The 19452-nt window shown below is 42.5% G+C and overlaps 1 protein-coding gene and 1 long non-coding RNA gene across 2 annotated transcripts in view; one reads left to right on the forward strand and one right to left on the reverse strand.

Annotated features, from left to right (window-relative positions):
- The window catches only part of LOC137541034 (uncharacterized), a 117890-nt gene that overhangs the window by 36709 nt on the left and 61729 nt on the right, over positions 1 to 19452 (reverse strand). The gene's annotated exons all lie outside the window — the stretch shown is intronic.
- On the forward strand, positions 165 to 5800 carry LOC137541716 (uncharacterized). Its single transcript, XR_011025257.1, has 2 exons — positions 165 to 238; positions 4244 to 5800. It is a non-coding gene; the product is annotated as an uncharacterized lncRNA (long non-coding RNA).

Raw genomic sequence — 19452 nt, forward strand, 5'->3', positions numbered from 1 at the left:
CTATATTTGGTTAATCGGGCTCGGCTGCAGCTGTAAAAATGTGTTGAGGATGAGAATCGCCATCCCTGGAGACACGGTGTGATCTGATTGGTTGCCAGTGTACACAGAGCCATATGGCCAAATCATTAATGGGAAAAGCTCTGATATCCAGTTGGTGTGTTAGACGGACGTGTAACTGGAGCCAGCGCACTCAAGAGAGGACAGAGGAGCCGTACGGAGCAGCAAATTCACACTGACGGTAACAAAAAGCCACTACTGAGGACTTCTCAAGCCAGCCACTTATCTGACTGATAGCAGAGGCTGAGATGGATGCACAGGATAAGATAGACAGAATACATGCAGCTGATAAAAAGATATGGGGGGCACAGATTAATTATATCTACCAATGGACAGATAAACAGGCAAAGGATAGAAAGACAGGCAAACAGAGATATACTGTAGATAACGATATAGATAGATTAAATTCAGTGCATTATAGAACATGTGGGGGTAGTTAAAAAAGAGAGATGATAGAAAATATGGAGTGGGTAGATATAGAAAGACAGACGGTAGAGGCGAAGATAGATACTAGATAGATAGACTTGGAAAAGATAGATGGATAGATAGACACAGGACAGCTAGCTAGGTACTTAGATAATAGATAGACAGACAGATAGATGCATGATAGATAGCTAGATATACAGACAAAATATAGATGAATTGATAGGTAGATATAGGATGGGTGGGTAGATAGATAGATATACAGAAAGACTCAGGATAGATAGAAGCATGATAGATAGCTAGATAGATAGACAAAGGATAGATGGATAGACAGGTAGACATAGGATGGGTAGATAGATAGACAGACTTAGGATAGATAGACACAGAACAGCTAGCTAGGTATTTAGATAATAGATAGATAGACAGACAGACAGACAGACAGACAGACAGACAGATAGATAGATAGATAGATACATACATACATAGACAAATGATAGATGTATAGATATAGGATGGGCGGATAGATATGGACAGAAAGACTTAGGATAGATAGCATAATAGATAGCTAGATAGATAGACAGACTTAGGATAAATAGACAAATGATTGAGAGCTAGATAGATAGACAGACAGACTTATGCTGGGCATACACGGCTCGATGCCCCCTTATCAATCGAGCCGCTGATGGCTCGATTGATAATATCCGACATGTCCGATCACCGCGGGGATCGATTCTGTGCTCGATCCCCGCAGGCGGATAATAGCGGCGAATCGAGCGGGTGATAAGAAGTGCCGGCGGGGACGAGCGGGAATCTATTCGGGTGCACGCGCGGACGAGCGGGGACGTGGCGGGAGTGTATGCCTTAGGATAAATAGACAAATGATTGAGAGCTAGATAGATAGACAGACAGACTTATGCTGGGCATACACGGCTCGATGCCCCCTTATCAATCGAGCCGCTGATGGCTCGATTGATAATATCCGACATGTCCGATCACCGCGGGGATCGATTCTGTGCTCGATCCCCGCAGGCGGATAATAGCGGCGAATCGAGCGGGTGATAAGAAGCGCCGGCGGGGACGAGCGGGAATCTATTCGGGTGCACGCGCGGACGAGCGGGGACGTGGCGGGAGTGTAGACAGATGATTGAGAGCTAGATAGATAGACAAACAAAGGATAGATAGATGATAGATAGATATGTCCTACTTGGTTATGCTATTTGCAGTCTATAAAAGGGAATGTATTGTCATTTTTTTCTTCCTCTTGCATGATGTATTTACAACATTTACCATGATAACACATTTTAACCCTTCAACTGCCGCCGACCTCTTTAGATGTTTCACAGTTGCCGTCTAAAGGATGACTAAAGACGCTTTTTGCAAAAATTACTTCTGCCTGCAGCTGTCATCTTTAGGTGCTGAATTTCCACATCTATGACATTTAAAGGTATTTTCTGTCAAAACTGCTGAACTACCGCATTTTGTTTTTCATTTTCCACAATTGATTTTTTGTTTTTGGGTTTTCGTTTCCCGATTTACTAGATAAAGGTATGATGGCCTATAAGATTCATGGATATTGCTCCTCTAGTTCTTTATATGGCTTATTGCCCTTCACTGCACTCCACTGTATTGCCGCTTCGTATGCATCATTCAATTGCCCAACAGAAAGGCGGGTCGAATCGATAATTTCCAGTCCAATCTGATTTCCGATCTTTTTTTGATTAATTTTCCGATAACTTCTGTACGTCCTGACCAGTAACACCCCAGTAACTCCCATATCAGGAAGCACTGCCTCTCTGGCGTTAGTTACCTGCAGCCATCTGCAAGCTAATACCAACACACTGGGGGACATTTATCAAGAGTGTCTGGGACAAAATATTGCTAGGTTTTCAGAAATCCGTACAGAACTGTCTCAGACATCTTAAGAATTCACTAGAGAGTGCAGATTCCTTCTAAAACTGTTAGAAATAGGAGGAGTTAGGAAGGTCTCTCAGACAGTGCAGTGTGTGAGGGAAATTGCTGTTGCTGAGGTAACCAATAAATCTACTGTGTTGCATCAATGCCCAGCACCGGAAGGGTTAAGCACAGAACAGCTTCACAGGAGACCTGGCAGCAGGGGGAGGAGCCCTTCACAAATCATGCCTAGCTTGCACTGCTGCACTATCTGCAGAACTGCTATTAAGCACTTCTTAATCAGCGACAGTTAAGGGCCCATTCACACTTAAAAGTAGGAGTAATCTATCTGCGATTTAACATGGAAAAATCACTGGACACTGCAGCAATTCTATTGCGATCGCGTTTATTGCTTCTATAGCACTGAAACGTGATCTGTGGGAAATCGCCTGTAAATGGAGCAGTTTACACGTTGCGTTTGGCAATTTGCGTTAATCGCCGGCGATCAACACAAATCGCCCAAGTTAGAACGGGCCCTTAGGGATGGATTTTTACTTTTCTGTAGTGCAGCTCTAGAAATTCACACTAAACTGTTACTATTAGCCACTTTTTCCACCACTACAGTATATTTAGGTCCTCTGTGACTTCATCTAAGCCACGAGGACGTAGATATGCGTCTTGTAACTGAAGCACAACTGTGCAAGATTGGGCTTGCTCCTGTGCAAACTTCCAGCACTATCTCCTGCAGCACTAATTGTGTTTTTTATCTACAATAGCGCTTTTTATTTTTTAACTGGATTTGGTCAGACTGAGAAATAATGTGTTTTTTTTAATTTGTTTCCTCTTTTTCCAATTAAAATGCATGGAAAACAAAATTGTTTGAGGGGAAAATGCCATATAATGAAAGCCTAGTTAGTCTTGAAAAAAATATATATTTCATTTAGATGTCATAAGTAGGGATAAAGTTAGTGCTGATTAAATAGGGACATAGCTAAAATGTCAAAACTGCTCTGGTCCATGGGAGTGGGAAAAAGGTCTGGATGCTTGCATGTGGTTAAGTAGGATTTAAGAATCTTCTTATTATCATGCAGAACAGTTCCTCTGCTGGTTAGAACTATTTAAGAAGAAACAACTGTCGGTAATGCTTTGATAAATCTGGCCCACTGTGCTGTGAGCGACACTGTGGAGTGGGTACATCCGTCTCTACCCATAATACAGAGAGCTGAAATAATGAATGCGAATATGCTTATAATGAAAACATTTCAACAAAGAGGATTGCTTATATTAAGAGACCTCTTTACATTTGCGCACTGCATCGCCCGGCATTACACTTCCCCACCGCAAGTGCAATGCAAGTCTATTTGTTCGATGCGCCAGAAGTATCCAAACCACCACATTCCCGATGCAAAATCTGCAGCGGGTAGCCACAGGTTTATGCAGCCTTGCAAATCAATGTGCGACGCAGTAAGTGTAAAGAACGGGAATCCCAGTGACTTACTTCCTGCCTACCTCACTAGTTAAGGGGCCGCACTATGCATATGACCCTGACGCCGCATGGTGGCGCAGTGTCGTGTTAAGGCTGATTTATGAGATGCACGCTGTTCTCAGATGTAAAACCGGCCACAACCAAAATGTAAATATGGCTTTACCTGTAGGTTGACATGGTACAATCCACTGCTGATACTATCCACACAAAATAACTGCCCATTTCAGTCTAAACTTTACAGAAGTTCTTTCTTTAGAATATCTGCTTCTGATGCTTTGTGCAAATACAGAATATAATACAAACTATAGCAAACTTGGGCATCTTTTTTTTTTTAAATAGAACAAATAGCATTAACTTTTTTTTTTGTATCTCATTCTCTCTTTGAAGGTTGGAGCATACATTCAGCACTGAATATCTGCGAATACCATGGATTATTTTTCTGTGATTTACTATGGATATAAATATACCAAGAGGGGTTGTACATGGTAAGATGAAGACTGTGTGGAATACCGCTGCAGGGTCAGGAACCAGCAGTGATGTCACATTCCGGAAAGACGAGTAACCTATCAGGTTCTTTCTGTTTGGGGGATGCCCAGCGGAGGCATTATGTAAATTTTTTCGATGTACTCGGTAAAGTGCAACAGGAACGTTGTCAGCACTAGATTATGGCTTAATAACTAATCTAATAATAGCTTCACTTCTGCTGTGGGGGTCACAGCTTTGCCTGCCTGCTAAAACCAATATATACATGATTTTCAACTTTACATTGATTATCATTATTGATCTTATGTCATATAAGCTTGCCCACTTTCTTATGGCATATACCCCTTTATGAAAGAATAACCTCGAAGGCTTCTAGAGCCATTCGTTCGTTAGAACTAACCAATAGTGTATAAATGCTCTTCAAGCATTCCTTTAGGGCCCATTCACACTAGAGGAGCTTTTCTGAGCGTTTTGCGATTGATTAGCGCTTTTTAAAATCGCTCCCAATCCCAAATCGCCGCAATTCTTTGGCGATTTTTATGAAAGTTAATCAATCGCAAAATGCTCAGAAAAGCACTTCTAGTGTGTAGGTTTTTTCAGCACACAAATTTGCACAGCAGTGAATTGCTATGGGCCTGTTTCCATTAGATGCAAAAATTGCATCCAGAAAAAAGTAATTGACAGCAGGGTTGCTATTTTTTGGGATGTCACCCCCTATCCCCCCCCTCAAGATTAAAGAAAACAACAACATTATTTTGGCTTGGCTTTCACAAGTTAAAATACCCCTTTATGCACCACTATCAGAAAAATTGTAAGATTGAAAATATATGCAAGCACATGCAACTAGGAGGTACATTTCTCCAAGAGTAAAATGAGCTATAAATTACTTTTCTCCTATGTTGTGGTTACTTACAGTAGGTAATGGAAATCTGCCAGAACTAACTGTTTTGGACTAACTGAGGTTTTGGACTAATCCATCTCCTCATGGGGGATGCTAAGTGGTTTCTTTATTTCAAAAGCACTTGGTGAATGGCAGTTGCTCGGCCAAACTGACACAATAGTCTGCAAACAGGTAGAGGGGGCAGCCAGCATCTTTGTATAGATCCTCTTCAGGGATTGCTTTTGCAAAAATAAATAAATATATATATATATATATTAAAAATCCCCCATGAGGAGATGGACTAGTATAAAACCTGTCAGTTCTGTCAGATTTCTACTACCTAATGTAAGTGACAGCAGCATAGGAGATAGTAATTTATGGCTCATTTTACTCTGGCAGAAATGTACTTCTTATCTGTATGTGTTTACATGTATTTTAAATTTTAAAATGTTTCACGATAGTGGTCCTTTAAACCCTAAACTAACTACCGCTAGGGTTAACAGGCTGGGATGTGGATAATATAGCAGTAGTAAGTATCCTTCTGCAGAATAACCTGTAACATAATTTTGGATGGACTGTTTCATATATTCAAATGTTTCAAATTTAACAATACTTCAATCATTTGCTCTTAGCTTATATATTTTATCCCATTCATATAAATGGACAGACAATTCACATTTTCTCCTGAGTTTTTTCCTAGGTGATAATTTTAATCTTGTCAGTAAAATGTCTTTTAAAGGGAACCTAAACTGAGAGGGATATGGATGTTTCCTTTTAAACAATACCAGTTGCCTGGCAGTCCTGCTGATCTCTTTGGCTGCAGTAGTGAGTGAATCACTCACCTGAAACAAGCATGCAACTAATCCAGTCTGGCATCAGTCAGAGCACCTGATCTGCATGCTAGTTCAGGGGCTGTGGCTAAAAGCATTAGACACACAGGATCAGTAGGGGAGTCAGGCAACTGGTATTATTTTAAAATGAAAAATCCATATCCTTCTCAGTTTAGGTTCCCTTTAAACCACCAGCAAGTAGAAAGTACTCAAAATAACTTTGATAGTACTTTTCGACCTACCTTTTTAGTAGTAGATTGCTGAAAAGTTATTTAAAAATAGAAGATGAAAAATTACCTTCAAGGAGAAAACTTGAAAAAAGTGAATTGCATATGGGCACACGTGTTGCAGAAGGTACATCAGCTACCAGTTTCCCTGCAGTACCCTGTGCAGTATGTTTTATTCCAGCTGCCATTCTAAAATATATTTACTTCCCATTTACGTGTGTTTCAAGTTTATTATCTGTGTTTTTGTTTTTTTTGTAACATGTAATGATTTTGATGAAGTTTCAATAAGCACAATAAAACACCTTTTCTATGTGGATGTCTTGTTTATTTTTCTTGATGTTTTGGCTGGAGTCAACAGGTAACATACAATGGGCTAAATTCTATTAACTTTTCTTCTGAGTTTTTCTAATCTAATTTTTTTCAGCACTTAGTGATTAAAAAGATACTAAAAAGTAGGTAAAAAAACATATATCAAACCCATTCTGAGTAAGTTCTTGCTTGGTGGGAGCTTTGTATCCTATTGATGAGGTTTGAGAATATTTACATGGAGAAAACTCAGGAGTAAAGTTAATAAGCTATGGCCCAAAGTGTATAAATGGCTTGTTGCGGGTGAAGAAATTCTGCAGCATACTGCTACAGAAGGGTAACAACACTTCCTAGGAAAAAACAACAAAAAACAAAACCATAACCCTATCTCAGTGCTGCACAAGTCATTGTGTAATTAAGAATATTTGCTTTTGCAGCAGATAAAAATGTCCAAAACAGACGGTACCTCAAATTGCACTTCTCCAGAATCACAAAATCTACAGCCTTTCTTGTAGTTAGTAATATGATGAAAAGATCAGGGACTTATTGTCGACAACTTGAGTAACCCATTGATAGGCAGGGCCAGATTTCTAGAAAGGCTGGAAAGGCCAGGGCCTTGGGCAGCTGCAGCCCAAGGGGGCACCTGAAAATGAAAGAGGGGTTTTTACATATGAAAGAGGAGGCTGAAAATGGGGCGCAACACATGAAAACGGGAAACTGATACCCAAAGGAGCAGTACAAAAAGGAGAGGGACTGCAGTAGATGGATGATACACATGGGAGAAGAGGCTGCACATTGAATTGGAGGGCGCTGCTGCACAAGAAAGGGAAGACACAACATACTTGGTCTAGGGGCACAAAATGTATTAATCCAGCCTTGGTGATGGGCAGCGGGCTTTGGAACTCCCTTCAGTTTCTGTTAGGAACACTGTGTAATAGCTGTGTTGCATGTGAAATAAAAGAAATATAAGGAAGCTGAGTTAATTTATACAACCACTCTTTGTGAATGTATGTATAGTGCTTATTTTCTCTACAAAAAGTGGAAATTCCCTTTAAGTAATTTTAAAAAGAGCCTGAGGTGTGCTCATAAAATGAAAATAAAATGATGAAACCTGATGGGGGGGGGGGGGGTGTTGGGCGTGATCAGGTAGCCGCCAAAACCGCAGTTCTCCGCTGCTCCTGTGGTCCGCTTTCACTTTCGTGCCCTCTGGGTCACGACACTGGAAGGAGAGATTGATTCTCTCTCACTGCGTCCAGGGAGACGGGGAGTGGAAGGGGGCGTGGCCAGGGAGAGAGCTGCCCAATGGCAGCTCTAGAAAGCCTGCAGAAACGCCCCTAGTGAGCGTTTTGAGCAAGGAATCCCTCTCCTTTATTTACTAAATACTCCCCCATTAATACTAAATATTCCCCCATTTATAGTAAATACTCCCCCCTTTTTAAAATACTTCCCCATTTATACTAAATACTCCCCTATTAATACTAAATACTCCCCAATTTATAATAAATGCTCCCCCAATTATACAAAATACTCCCCTATTAATACAAAATACTCCCCCATTTATACTAAATACTCCCCATTAGTACTAAATACTCCCCCATTTATACAAAAGACTCCCCCATTAATACTAAATACTCCCCCATTTATACTAAATACTCCCCATTTATACTAAATACTCCCCCATTAATACAAAATACTCCCCATTAATACTAAATACCCCCCCCCCCATTAATACTAAATACTCCCCCATTTATACTTAACCACTTAAGCCCGAAGGGTTGAAATTTTTTTACATCCGAGCAACTTTCACCCCCCATTCATTTGCCAATAACTTTATCACTACTCATCACAATGAATTGATCTATATCTTGTTTTTTTCGCCACCAATTAGGCTTTCTGTGGGTGGTATATTTTGCTAAGAGCCACTTTACTGTAAATGCATTTTAACAGGAAGAATAAGAAAAAAATGGAAAAAATTCATTATTTCTCAGTTTTCAGCAATTATAGTTTTAAAATAATACATGCCTCCATAATTAAAACTCACGTATTGTATTTGCCCATATGCCCCGGGTATTTCACCGTTAAAATTATGTCCCTATCACAATGTATGGCGACAATATTTTATTTGGAAATAAAGGTGCATTTTTTCCGTTTTGCGTCCATCACTGTTTAGAAGCCCATAATTTATTAAATCATATTGATATACTCCTTTGACATGAATATTTAAAAAGTTCAGACCCTTAGGTAACTATTTATGTTTTGTTTTTTTTATTATTGTAATTTTTTTTTTTTTTAATGTAAACTTGTATGTGGGTATTTTTTGGTGTGGGAGGTAAACAGGTTTTTTTTTTAATATATTTATATGTTTATTTGTAATTTTTTTTCTTTTTAGGTGCAATTTGCTATTTGGCCACAAGATGGCCAGAATCAAAAAGTCCTGGGAGCGATCGATCTCGCTCCCAGGCAGAAGAAAGGAGCCCAGAGCTCAGAAAAGCCGCAGCGTCTGAAGAGACGCTGTCGGCTTTTCTCCGGGGGGGTCCGATCAGCGAAAGGGATTTATAATCCCTTTCACTGATCGGTGGGCTAACGGGCAGCAGCGGGGGCGCGCACGGGGGGGCCCGCGGGAGCGCGCGCGACCCGCGGGAGTGCGCGCAGCCCAACTGGACGAGAAATCTCGTCCAGTTGGGCTTAAGTGGTTAATACTCCCCCATTAATACAAAATACTCCCCCATTAATACTAAATACTCCCCCATTTATACTAAATACTCCCCCATTAATACTAAATACTCCCCCATTTATACTAAATACTCCCCCATTTATACTAAATACTCCCTCATTTATACTAAATACTCCCCCATTTATACTAAATACTCCCCCAGTAACACTAAATACCCTCCCATTAATACAAAATACTCCCCCTGTAATACAAAATACTCCCCTATTAATACAAAATACTCCCCCATTTATACTAAATACTCCTCATAAGTACTAAATACTCCCCCATTTATACTAAATACTCCCCCATTAATACAAAAGACTCCCCCATTAATACTAAAGACTCCCCCATTTATACTAAATACTCCCCATTTATACTAAATACTCCCCCATTAATACAAAATACTCCCCATTAAAACTAAATACCCCCCCATTAATACTAAATACTCCCCCATTTATACTTAATACTCCCCAATTAATACAAAATACCCCTCTTCCTTCGGTGATATTGCTACAACACTTGGTAAAGAAATGTTGATGCATGCTTACTAATAATTACTAACCTTTAAAGGGGAACTGAAGAGAGAGGTATATGGAGGCTGCCATGTTTATTTCCTTTTAAGCAATACCAGTTGCCTGGCAGCCCTGCTGATCCTCTGCCTCTAATACTATTAGCCATAGCCCCTGGACAAGCATGCATCAGATCAGATGTTTCAGACGTTAAAGTCAGATCTGACAAGACTAGCTGCATGCTTGTTTCTGGTGTTATTCAGATACTACTGCAGAGAAATAGACCAGCAGGGCTGCCAGGCAACTGGTATTGATTAAAAGGAAATAAATATGGCAGCCTCCGTATACCTCTTACTTCAGTTCCCCTTTAAACTATGATTTTGCAAGCCTAAATAATTATTATAACAGAATTAGCTCAATAAATATTATTGTACCTTTTCCTCATGTTTTGCTGCAATTAATTTTACCCACTAAGGTGATGAGCGAAGTTAGAGAGGGTTTAAAAACCCTTCCCGTGAGGCAAAACACAGGGACACTTAGGTTCTTTGATAATCCCCAGCCCAGAACTGGCCACCAGTTTTTCAGTCAGCTCCCCATGGGGCGGAGGTATCGGTCCATCGCGACAAAGACCACGAGACACAAAAACAGCTTCTTCCCCTCAGCGGTAAATTTGCTGAACGCGATAAACTCTGCTCATGCCCTCCCCCCTTAGGCTGCCCCTGCTCCCCCACGCTGACTTTAGGCATGTAACCCACCTGGCTATGGAAAACGGTGGTTTATGGTTATGTGTATGTGATGAAGTGATAAAACTGTGGTCTATGGTTATGTTTACGGCTTATGGTTATGTTTACGGCTTATGGTTATGTTTACGGCTTATGGTTATGTTTATGGCTTATGGTTATATTTATGCGATGAAATCATGTCTACTATGTTCTATGTCCTGATGTCTCTTACTTTTCTATGTATACGCCCTGTATCCGTTGTGCCAAGCCCAATTCCGGGCACGACCCAGTCGTGCTTGGCGAAATAAAAGCGATTCTGATTCTGAGAAAAGCAGGTCTATTGTCTACTAAAAGCAGTCTCATGACAATAATAAATACCTCATCCCATGAGAAAACTTTTTATCTTCTGTTTCAAATAACTTCAGCATGCATCAGGCTCATAGTGTTCAAAAACTTGTATGCAAAGTGTGTTATAATGAGGATCTATTTTAATCAATAATATTATACACATTTCCTACAGATTTTATCTTTTCAAGATAATGGCGATAAATTAAATAAGAAATAACAAAGAAGGTTTAAAAAATGGCAAAAAGTACATAAATTATAGAATTATTTATAGTGTTGGATATTTTGTACAATAGTGAACAGCAAAAAGCAAAAACATTTTTGAAATCTATACACTGAGGCTTGCTTGGAAGTTAAAGGGATAGTCTGTAGGGGGGACGGGGGAAAATTAGTTGAACTTACCTGGGGCTTCTAATGGTCCCACGCAGGCATCCTGTGCCCGCCCAGCCACTCACCAATGCTCCGGCCCCGCCGCTGGTTCACTTCTGGAATTTCAGACTTTAAAGTCTGAAAACCACTGCGCTTGCGTTGCCGTGTCCTCGCCCCCCCTGATGTCACCAGGAACGTACGGCGCAGGCACAGACCATACTGGGCCTGTGCAGTACCCTCCTGGTGACATCAGCGGGAGCGAGGACACGGCAACGCAAGCGCAGTGGTTTTCAGACTTTAAAGACTGAAATTACAGAAGTGAACCAGAGGTGGGGCCGGAGCATTGGGGAGTGGCTGCGCGGGCACGGGATTGTCTGCAGGGAAACATTAGAAGCCCCGGGTAACTTTAACTCATTTTCCCCCGACCCCCCTACAGTATACTTTTAAAGAGGGACAGTAACCAAGGATTGAACTTCATCCCAATCAGTAGCTGATACCCCCTTTCCCACGAGAAATCTTTACCTTTTCTCAAATAGATCATCAGGGGAGTCTGTATGGCTGATATTGTGGTGAAACCCCTCCCACAGTGTGATGTCAGCACCTAGGTACTGACATCACACTGTGGGAGCCTTGTTGCATTGTGGGAAATAACTGTCTTCAACTGCCAAAAAAGTAGTATCTCCTTCCACATGCATCCCCTGCCAGCAGTAATATCAGTGGATGGAGGCACAGATATCGCCAAAGGGAGTGTGTGTGTGTGTGTGTGTGTGTGTGTGTGTGTGGAGGGGGGCTAGTAGGTTAGTGTTAGGAGTGGGTTGAAGATAGGTTAGTGTGATTAGATGGTTAGGTAGTGATAGTAGAATATTCCTATATATTACCAATATTCTGTCAGTATTAGTCAGTTCCTAATAGGAGAATACCGGTAATTGTATCAAAATTCTACAAGTGCCTTCACCCAGTGGCCAAATTACCACAGCACCCTTTTTCAATGTAAGCGACCAAACACAATACAATATTTTGAGGCAATTTGATGAAAACAATCGGTTGTACAGAACATATCAGAAAATTGAATGGTATTGGATAGATTGTCAATTCCTTGATGTATAAGACCCAAGGAATTTTTTTTCTGAGTTTTCAAAGAGAAAAAATAAATCATAATTGTGGAAAAACATAACACTTGTGTGATACATTGGCCAGATTTTTCAAATGTTACAATCAATCAGAAAAATTGATTGTACTCGTAATATAATATATATATAGCCTTCATGCTCCTCTCAGGGTCCCTGCGTTCCAGCGCTGTCACTATCGGTAGCAGTATTCGACCGATCGGCCGATCAGTTCTGTTCCTCCATGGGGGCCTCGGAAGTCTTTGGGAGCCTGAGTGCTCCGTACTGCACCTGTGTGAGCGCACTCTCTCTCTTGCACGCGCTCACACAGGTGCAGTACGGAGCCGCCCGTCTTTGGGAGCACTCAGGCTCTTGAAGACTTCAGAAGCATCCTATGGCAGCAGGTTGGAATGAGGTGATAGCGCTTGAACAGAGACCGTGAGAGGAACAAGTAGGCTCCATAGAACCCAGAACCTTCCATCTGCTTAGGTAAGTATCTGTTTGTTTGTTTTTATTTCAATTCACATTGGCTTTAAGAGTATGCTTACGTTATGTGTGTTGCAATGCAGAAATAACACATTACAATTTGTGCATGGCACTTCATAGCATGGTCATAGTGCTATGAAAGACACACATTTTGCACAAGCCACCCAGCAACAAGCTGTAGCGAGAACGTTGGATAACATGATACGTTACAACGCAGAGACGTGAACGTGCCCATACAATTGTAGGGTCAGTGAGTTCTCACGCAGTAAAGAGCTGTGCCAGAGCGCAATGGAATGTGCATAGTGTGGAAGCACCCTACAGATAACTTCTTAATGTAAGTCCTGCTTGTGAAGCAGAAGTAATTCACTCACCTTTTAACAACTAGTGCTATATTCTACTTTAGTACTTTTGACACATACGGCCTTGTTCACAGTGGTGCATTGCATGAGGCATAATGCCTGATTTGCATCGCGGCTTGCCACACTGCATTGTACCACCCATAGGGCCAGATTTATCAAGAGTGTCTGAGACAAAATATTAGTAGGTTTTTAGAAATCCATGCAGAACTGTCTCAGGCATCTTAAGAAATCATTAGATAGTGCAGATTCATTCTAAAACTGTTGTATAGTAGGAGGAGCTAGGAAGGTCTCTCAGACAGTGCAGTGTGTGAGGGGAATTTCTGTTGCTGATGCGCTTTGAGTCCTATGGGAGAAAAGCGCTTTACAAATGTTATTGTATTGTATTGTTATTGTATGTATCCAACACACCTGCTGTATTGATAGCAGCAGGCTCTGAGGAGGAATTCAGCAGGGGGGAGGAGCACCTCACATATCATGTGTAGCCTGCACTCTGCAATCATGTCTAGCTTGCAATTCTAAAGATGTAGAACTGCTTTCAAGCACTTCTTAATCTGCACCAGTTTAGGAATGGATTTGCACTTCTATTAACTGTAGTGCAGCTCTAGAAATTCATGCTAAACTGCCACTATTACCTAGGATTTAAGAACGTTGTTATCATCATGCAGAACTGTTCTCCCTACTGGTCAGAACAGATTAAGAAGAAAAAATTGTCGGTAATGCGTTGATAAATCTCCCCCATAGTTTATGTTTACAGAGCGGTGGGTGCATTGCAATACAATGGCGTACGGTATGGTAACGCAATGCATTCATCCCACGGTTACCACAAAATGTGCGCGTTAACATTAAGCTACTTTTCACAGACAGTATGCTTCACTGTATCTGATGCAATGTGGTACAACTTTTTCGTTCCATTGTGTTACGCAACCTCCCACAGGGAACATGGCCTAATAGGAAATATTTTGTAGAAGCTGTGGTAATTAAAACTCACTGTGTGTGATCTATTTTTCTTCCAGCGTTGGGTAATGACTGTATAGATACACAGAGATCTCCCTCCCCCCTTCACACCTTGTCTCTGGCATGGCCCAGGATCAGAGCACATCTACTTATAGCAAGAAATGCATCACCCCTCATCCTGTAATGAAATAATCCAGGACTCGATATAGGCCAGCTCCTATTGCCCATTACCAGTTGCTGAAATCATTCTGGTTTTTAGACCGATGAGCTGCATAAGGGAACTGGCCTCTCGCTGAAATGTGAGGGTTTTACTGTACAGGACTGTGTAAAAAAGCCACACGGTCCGCTCCATTACACACTGATAGGCGTCACTCTACAATGTTTATCTCTTATTATTATTCTTAAAGTGAACCTCCAGACTAAAAATCTACTCAGCAGCACTTAAAAGGCCTGGTGTTACTTTAACAGTTTCACAGCATCAGAACTTTGTTTTTCTTACATATGCCTTATTTTTAGCTGCACAAAAGCTAAGCTCCGCCCAATCAAACTGCCCGGACATTTTTTCCCTGATTCTGTGCAAAGCATGATGGGATTTCCTATGTTGTTATTCACGTTGCCTAGCAACTGGGAGGGGTGATTAGCACAAAGGACAGTTGGAACTGAGTCTCATCTCTTAATGACAGTATATTTGTTTAGGCTGAAGTTCCTCTTTCAGGCTGGGAACACACTTGACTGTTTTCGTGCGCGTTTTCTGCACAGAAAAACTGAGAACTCATGTTAATCAATGGGCTAGTACACACTTAATATGTTGTTCGCGCGCAGAAAAAAACCTGACTTCTGCATCCTGATTCTGCACATTTGGTCAGTTTTCTCTATCAACTACATCAGCTGCTGTGAAAAAATGTGCGTGTTTTCCTGCATAGAAACACACTTGGTGTGCAGAAAAAGTTTTTTAATAAAATGTTGATCTATTAGATTATTTTATCAAATCTACCATACACCATTCAATTTTCAAAGCAATCAACCTGATTTTTCCAACACATCCGATCAGATTTTTATTTAAAAATGGAATAATCGATCATTTTTTACCGATTGAAAAAAATATTCTGTTTAATTTCCTCTTTATTTGATCATATTGGTCAAAAAAACAGGAAAATCAAACTATTTGATTGTACCGTGTATGGTTACCTCTGTAGGGGAGATTTATCAACGCATTACCAACAGTTTTTTCTTCTTAACCTGTTTTAACCAGCAGGGAGAACAGTTCTGCATGATAAAAAGAACCTTCTTAAATCCTAGGTAATAGTGGCAGTTTAGCATGGATTTCTAGAGCTGCACTACAATTAAGAAAAGTGCAAATCCATCCCTAAACTGGCGTAGATTAAAAAGTACTTGATAGCACTTCTACAGATTTAGAACTGCAGGCTAGACATGATTGCAGGGTGCAGGCTATACATGATTTGTGAAGTGCTCCTCCCCCCTGCTGAATTCCTCCTTAGAGCCTGCTGCTATTAATACAGCAGGTGTTGGTTACCTCAGCAACAGGAATTCCCCTCACACACTGCACTGTCTGAGAGACCTTCCTAGCTCCTCCTATCTTACAAAAGTTTTAGAAGGAATCTGCACTATGTAATGATTTCTTAAAGCGGTATTGTCACCATAAAAATCAAATTTCAACAGCAACTGGTCTGAGTGTAGTAAGTGATAAAGATGCTAAGCCTGCATTCAAAACTTTCAAAACTTTTTCTTCTGTTATGATTTGGAGTTATCACATACTTAAAGGGACTCCGAGCTCATCTAAAAAATAAAAGTTGTACTCACCAGGGGCTTTCTCCAGCCCAGTGCTGGTCGGGAGGTCCCACGCCGGCGTCCTGGCTCCTCTCCTTCTCCCCGCTCCGGAATGGCTGACAGGCCGCAGCCCGGGCGACACTCTCCTGAGTGTCGGGCTGCTCCTTCCGCATATGACGCGGATTACGTCACACGCCGGCCGCCTCGCGTCATCACGGCGGCCGGCGTGAAAGTACTGCGCATGCGCGATTAAAGCGCGCATGCGCAGTACTTTCACGCCGACCGCCGTGATGACGCGAGGCGGCCGGCGTGTGACGTAATCCGCGTCATATGCGGAAGGAGCAGCCCGACACTCTGGAGAGTGTCGCCCGGGCTGCGGCCTGTCAGCCATTCCGGAGCGGGGAGAAGGAGAGGAGCCAGGACGCCGGCGTGGGACCTCCCGACCAGCACTGGGCTGGAGAAAGCCCCAGGTGAGTACAACTTTCATTTTTTTGTTGAGCTCGGAGTCACTTTAAGGAGCACTGGCCCTTTAGTAGTCGTGCCAAAGAATTGCATGCTGGGGGTTCTTTTTATCTATAACCTATTCCTCATCTTCCCTTTATTTCCCTGCCAGCTGCTTATCTGAAACCTAATCCCCTACTCACTTGTGTTTACAAGCAAGGCTGAGGCGACTCAGCGATTGGAGGAGACAAGAAAAAAAGTAAAGGGCAGAAATGACATCACGAGTTAGCCTCAACTGTGGGCAAAAGACATGGCCCCCACCAGGAACAGAATTCTCGTAATTTACTATATAACATTCACTGAAATAAAAACGTGGACAGTATAATACATGTGTTATGTAAGTAGATCAAGTATTTATCTACTAATATATGTGTTTTTTTCCCTGGCATAGTGTGGCTGATCCTACTGCTTTAAAGAGGAACTCCAGTGAAAGTAATGTAGTAAAAAAAAGTGCTTCATTTTTTACCATAATTATGTATAAATGATTTAGTCAGTGTTTGCTCATTGTAAAATCTTTCCTCCCCCCGATTTACATTCTGACATTTATTACATGGTGACATTTTTACTGTGGGCAGGTTATAGCTGCTCCTAGCTGTTTGGGCTGTTAGAGACAGCTGTAAACAGCTAATTCCTGTCTGTGAACATTGTTACATTGTGGCAGTTTGCCAAGAGTACCGCGGTAATCAGAGCTTCTTGTGGGAGGGGTTTCAGCACAAAATCAGTCATACAGCGCCCCCTGATGGTCTGTTTGTGAAAAGCATCATATTTATCATGTAAAAGGGGGTATCAGCTACTGATTGGGATAAAGTTCAATTCTAGGTTGGAGTTTCTCTTTAAGATGCCTGAGACAGTTTTGCATGGCTTTCTAAAAACCTACCAATATTTTGTCTCAGACACTCTTGATAAATCTGGCCCTCTGTTCCCACTGGAGCAGAGAATGGATATTTTTATGTCCGTTTTCTGCTCATTGCCAAAAGGACAGTGGATGGCTCCTATTTTATGAATAGGAGCTGTTCACACTTGTCAAGCTGCAACAGATCCGAGGGATCATGACAGTAAGCGGGCTGTAGTTCTGTGCAGTCCGAGATAATCCTGGGTAGGCGGATGCATTTACCATATAGCCTGTAGGGGTAATGCATCTGCCCCGGGTTACAGCCAAAATAGGTTCCTGACAGTACTTCCTCACAGTACTTCCTGTGAGAGCGTGATTGGACAGCATCATTGCAGGAGATGGAGACCAGCAGCGGCATGCAGAGCTATGGATCTATATGCCGGTAAGCTATTCCCCGCTCGCTGCTGGCTGAAATTTTGAATTTTGGAGGGGGGGGAGCGCGGAAGGGGGGGGCCCTAGGTGAGGGAGGGGGGGGGGAAGCTTCCCCCCCCCCCCGCCGCTCTGTGCCCAATTTCCCCCCTTCTTGTGCTGTGCCCACTCTGGGGCCCCCAGGAGGCAGGAGGCGGGGCCTTCCGATGGAAACATCGGCAGTTCAGTGGGTCAGTCCGAGCCTGCTCACCTGGGTCTCAGCATTCCACTGATGAGATCTCCCTTCAGTCGAGGCACTAATACCTACTTAATGCTGAGTATAACTTTGGCTACATAATGCTAAGGGACACCTGTAGCTACTTATGATGGGCAAGGGAAGTAAGGGAGAAATGACAGCTTGGACAGCCAGCACACTTGCAGTGCGGTTCAGAGGGGGTATGTAGGTCCATGGAGGGTGAAGTCTAGGGAGCCAGCACATCTGTGCCTATAGGCTGCAGTGATGTAAATCCAGCCTGCCAGCAAAGCTATATTGGCTTTCAAAACTAGCGACTGTAGAGGTGCAAAAATCTAATATCAAGCAAGGCAAGGTGGCAAGAAGGGACATGAGCGATATCTGGTAGATAAAGATGTTTACCCGATTTAATGCACATGAAATAGTGTGCAGGGCCGGGCCGAGGCATAGGCTGGAGGGGCGCAGTGTAGGAGGGGGCGCAGAATTCATTCAGCTGTCATTCCTAATTGTGTTTGAAGCAGAAATAAATAAGAAAAGGGGATACATAGTAGTGACTGCAAGCCAGATAACTAGAGATTAAGGTGTTGGGGAGGTTGTGGGCCCTGTGGCGCCTCTTAGTCTAATAGCAATCAGTGTGTGATGGCTGGGGTGGCAGGGATGGAAGGGCGCACTTTGGTGTTTCAGCCTTGGGTGCTGGAGGACCTTGTCCCGGCTCTGATAGTGTGTGATGGCCTTGATTTTATACAACATCACTGTTATTAGTGATACTGTACAAAGCAGTAGGACAAAAGAACTACAGTGATAATATTATTGAACTGGATCCAGCTTACTGTATGTTATAAAGAAATGATTTTGAGACTAAATAAAGTATCTCACAAAAGTAAGTACACCTCTCACATTTTTTTAAATAGTTTATTATATCTATTCATGGAATAACACTGAAGATATGACATTTTGATGCAATGTATAGTCAGTGTAAAGCTTGTGTAAGAGTAAATGTGCTGCCCCATCAAAATAATGCAACACACAGCCATAAGTGTCTAAAATGCTAGCAATGAAATTAACCACTTCTGTGCCAGGGGGTGGTTTTGCTGATCGGTGCTGCGTGGGCTCTCCAGCCCGCAGCACCGATCAGCTAGCAGCCAGGGCGATCAGACTTTCCCCCTTTTTTCCCCACTAGGGGGATGTCCTGCTGGGGGGGTCTGATCGCCGCCGGCTGCTTACGCTTGCGGGGGGCTCTTCAAAGCCCCCCTCCGCAGCGCTTCCTGGCCTCCTTCCCTCCCTCTCTCTCCCTCTGTGAGCGGCGCAGGACGGAGTTCCGTCCTGCGCCGGATAGGATAGGCTTCAGCCTATCAGGTGCCGGCGGTCCCCGGCCAATCAGAGGCCGGGGATCGCCGATCTCCTCTACGGCGCTGCTGCACAGTCATCGGACGTCCTCCGGGCTTTACTGCGCAGGCTTAGAACTACTGAGCCTGCGCAGTAAAGCCCGGAGGACGTCCGATGACGTCAGCGCGCCGCCGTGAGG

This window comes from Hyperolius riggenbachi, chromosome 12 (genome assembly GCF_040937935.1).
Source record: "Hyperolius riggenbachi isolate aHypRig1 chromosome 12, aHypRig1.pri, whole genome shotgun sequence".
NCBI classification, from domain to species: Eukaryota; Metazoa; Chordata; class Amphibia; order Anura; family Hyperoliidae; genus Hyperolius; species Hyperolius riggenbachi.